Source organism: Neomonachus schauinslandi, chromosome 9 (genome assembly GCF_002201575.2).
Source record: "Neomonachus schauinslandi chromosome 9, ASM220157v2, whole genome shotgun sequence".
In the NCBI taxonomy this organism is placed as follows: domain Eukaryota; kingdom Metazoa; phylum Chordata; class Mammalia; order Carnivora; family Phocidae; genus Neomonachus; species Neomonachus schauinslandi.
In genome coordinates this window covers 46,901,559-46,905,989 of record NC_058411.1, presented here as the reverse complement: position 1 = coordinate 46,905,989, position 4,431 = coordinate 46,901,559, and the positions used below count along the sequence as shown (strand labels likewise).

Sequence of the window (4,431 nt, the reverse complement as noted above, 5' to 3'; positions counted from 1 at the left end):
ATATATTTTAAAAATCCAAGATGAAATCCAGATTTATGCATCCTGTATGACTGTTAATGTCTCTTTAGTCCTCTTTAACATGGAATAGTTTCCTGACATTGACATTTTGAAGTCTGAGCTGTTGTCTTGTAGAATGTACCATAATTCTGTGTTGGTCCTATGATTAGATTCAAGTTAAACATTTTGGCAAGAATACTACATAGATGATACTATTTTCTTTTGTAGCTTATGAGAAAGAGGTGTAGAATGTTAATTGTTCTGTTATTACTGAGAAAGTTTGATGACTTGGTTAAGGTGTGTCTGTCAGATATCTTCACTGTAAACATCTTTTCCCTCTTTTTAATTAAAAAAGAGTCTTGTGGGGTGATAATTTGAATAACATAACTATCTTCTTCTCCAACAAACTTTCACTGAATGGTATTAGCATCCTCTGTTTATCCTTGCTTGAATCAATTATTAAATAAGGGTTGCAAAATGGTGATTTCTCATTAAACCATTTCTTCTATACTTATTATTTTCTCCTATATATATTATTTTTCTGTAAAGGAAATCTTTTCCTCTTTTCTCTTTTTCTATCCCTCTCTCTCTGAGATTCACCAAGGGAATTATAGATATTTAAGTTTATATTATTCAGTGTGGCCAGTGGCAGAGCCTTTGAGCTGGCTCCTTCAGAGAAATGTTTGGTCCACTTTAACTTTCTTGTCACAATCAGAAGGACACTTTGTAAAGTATACAGAAATGCATAATATAAGGTCACACATCATATATCAATATTGGGCACAGTGACCAGTATCCTATTGAAATGAACCAAACTTGCATCCTCCTGAACCATGTCCATTCTTAGTGGAAGTCAAGCCAGTGAAGAGCATTTTCATCTTCTCAAATTCAAACTCTATACCCATTAAACACTAACTCCTCATTCTCCTCTCCCCCAGTCCCTGGTAAATACCATTCCACTTCCATGTCTATGAATTTGACTACTTTAGATACTTCAATAAGTGGAATCATATAATATTTCTGTTATTGTTCTTAGTTTTTAACAGATCACAACCCTATTTTATTATTTAAAAATATTTTGTTGCAAAAGGAAAAAAAATGCAAGGCAGTATAAAAGATTGACAGCACCATCAAATTTATTACACAGTTTTCAACTTATCAGAAAGACAAATCACTGACAACATGGGGAACAAGGCCCTTTTTTCCCTTGTTTGCTGTCAGGAATTAAAACTAAAAATTGTATAATTGAGTAAAAACAAAACAAAAAATGGGGAGAAAAAAATTCCCCAGGTAAATGGTTTTTCTCACATTCTATATTTTTTTCCTTAAACTATCACCTTACTTGGTTGTCTCTGCATTTTAAAAAGGCATGAGATGCTTGCAGTGGATATCAGGGGGAAAGGAGTGACTCCAAAGCTTGAGGAGGGAGGTGGTGGGGATGGAATTGGGGGTGGGGGCAGGTGAAGGGCTGAAGGAGGGCAACTGAAGTGGGGCAGCATATGTGGGGCCTATCTCCCAGGTAGATGAGGGTACAAGGTTCTGAGGGTGTGGTCTATCCATCAGCAGAAGCACTAGAATCTCAGGAGTGGTTCCATGGAGATATCCCCCTTCTTGAGACTCAGATACACATTTCTGAGACTATACCTCAAACTGTGACAGGTTCTACCAGGTGGTTGGCCTCACGTCCACTTTTTCTCCATTAAGAACTTTCCTTGGGGGCACCTGGGTGGCTCAGTTGGTTAAGCGACTGCCTTCGGCTCAGGTCATTATCCTGGAGTCCCGGGATCGAGTCCCACATCGGGCTCCCTGCTCAGCAGGGAGTCTGCTTCTCCCTCTGACCCTCTTCCCTCTCGTGCTCTCTCTCTCTCATTCTCTCTCTCTCAAATAAATAAATAAAATCTAAAAAAAAAAAAAAAAAAAGAACTTTCCTTGGGAGGAGTTCCAACAATTTGTGAACAGAGTTTTCAGAAGCTTTTACCACCTCAGCATACCCTTTAGATTGGCCATTTGTTCCATTCTCTGCAAATTTCAACTCTATCACATCATAGATTCCTACCAAGTGAATGACCTGGATCTGCTGCTGGTCTGTGGTCCACCAGGAGAAGTTGCCCACATAGTTCACCTATTTCGTAGGCCACTGTAGGTATGCAGAATTGCAGGGGTCTTGTTGCTGGGCTTGGAGATGGCTCCTGGCAAACAGTAGGAGGTGACTCTGTGTTGCTGCTCCTGTCATCTGAGGGCTGTGAGGTGGCCATCAACACATCATCATACAGGTCAATCTGATCTGTATCACTGAACTCCAGGTTCTGATTGAACTCTTTGTCAGCATATATATCAATCAAGTTCATTCCTTCTGATATGGCTCTAAAAGGAAGATTGAGAGCCCAGAGAGTGGCTTATTTCACTTAGCATAATGTTCTCAAGGTTCATGCACATGGTAGCATGAAAAAGGATTTCCTTCTTTTTTTAAGGCCGAATAATAATCCATTGTATGTATACACATGTGTTTTTCCATTCATTAGTCAATGGACATGTGGATTGCTTTCACCTCTTGGCTACTGTGAATGGTACTGCTATGCACATGGTTGTGCAGATATTTCTCTTTTTTTTTTTAAGATTTTATTTATTTATTTGACAGAGAGAGACACAGCGAGAGAGGGAACATAAGCAGGGGGAGGGGGAGAGGGAGAAGCAGGCTTCCCGCCGAGCAGGGAGCCCGATGCGGGGCTCGATCCCAGGACCCTGGGATCATGCCCTGAGCCGACGGCAGACGCTTAACGACTGAGCCACCCAGGTGCCCCTGTGCAGGTATTTTTTCAAGACCCTGCTTTCAGTTCCTTTGGCTATATACCCAGAAGTGGGATTGCTGGAGCCTTTCCTTCCTTCTTAAGGCTGCATAGTATTCCATTGATTGTATATACCACATTTTGTTTATCCATTCATCCCTCCATAGACATTTGGGTTGTTTCCATATTTTGGCTATTGTAAATAATGCTACCATGAATGTGGGTGTACAGATCTGTTTCTGGGTTCCTTCTTGATGAATGCCTGCAGCTCCCTGTTCATTTGTTCATTCATTATGCCTACTATGTGCCAGGAACAGTTGTAGGCATTAGGATACCTCAGTGATCAAATCAGACAAAAGCACCTGCCCTATTAGAGCTTAAATTTCAAGGAGGGAAGGCATTCCATAAAAAAGAAATATAATAAATAATGTATTAAGTGAGATTATGATACATGCCTTGGGGAAAAATAGGGCAGAGTTGGAGTGATAAAATGAGATGGATGGGTTGCAATTTTATTTTATTTTATTTTATTTTATTTTTTTAAAGATTTTTTTTTATTTATTTATTTGAGAGAGAGAAAGAGATAGAGAGCATGAGAGGAGGGAGGTTCAGAGAGAGAAGCAGACTCCCTGCCGAGCAGGGAGCCCGATGCGGGACTCGATCCTGGGACTCCAGGATCATGACCTGAGCCGAAGGCAGTCGCTTAACCAACTGAGCCACCCAGGCACCCTGGGTTGCAATTTTAAATGGGATGCTCAGGATAGGCCTCACTGAGAAGTGACATTTGGGCAGAAATTGACAGAGCTTAGGGAGGAAAGCCCAGAAAATAAGTTCTAGTCAGCCATCAGGGAGAAATGATAAGAGTATCAGTTTAAGTGATTTCTTAACCAAAATTAGAAATGTGTAAAGAATTGAGTTTTTAGGATTATGTCAGTGGTAATCTTTTCTCTGGTGGACATCATTTAGTGCAATTATATATAGAATACAGTTGTGGCAGAGACATTTCTCTGTATTCACCGGACTCTTTCATTTCCCTCCTGGGCTCACAGGAAGACTACTTTTCCCAGACCCATGTCTAGGTGGGACCATGTGACTAGTTCTGGGTGAAAGAATGCAGATAGAAGTCATGTAGGCCTCCAGGTCTCCACCTCCCAGGTGGTCCTCCACCCTCCCTCATCCTTCTCTCTCTCTTCCTCTGCACTTGGGTTTGATGGAGGCAAAGGATCTAGTGGAGGACTCCAAGGCTCAGGGGACAGAGGAGCCACAATATGAAAGAAGCTGGGGCCCCTGAGCCCCTGCCAAATTGATGGCATTATGAGATGAGCAAGAATTAAACCTTTTGTGTGAGTGTAAGCCATTGAGATTTGGGGTGGTTTGTTACAGCAATTAGCCAATTCTAACATGTCTCCTATCCTAACATAGAGCTGAAACCAGCTGGAAGTTATTTCTTTTCTAGTTATGTGTAAAGCAAACATCCCTACATTGAGTCCCAGGTAGACAGCTCCCTGGACAGATGGTGTTGCTGCTTTTCTTGCACAACTTTCTGCTGCTCCCACCTGAGGTTTGCTGGGGGTGAGAGAACAAGGCCTTCCCTACCTTGAATAAGACTCTAGATTCATAGACTTTAGATGCTATGAATGTTTTGCCC

The 4,431-nt window shown here is 41.3% G+C and overlaps 1 pseudogene; it reads right to left on the bottom strand.

Annotated features, from left to right (window-relative positions):
- Window positions 1–1,356: 1,356 nt before the first annotated feature.
- LOC110590567 lies at window positions 1,357–2,580 on the bottom strand (annotated as a pseudogene).
- Between the last annotated feature and the right edge of the window lie 1,851 nt (window positions 2,581–4,431).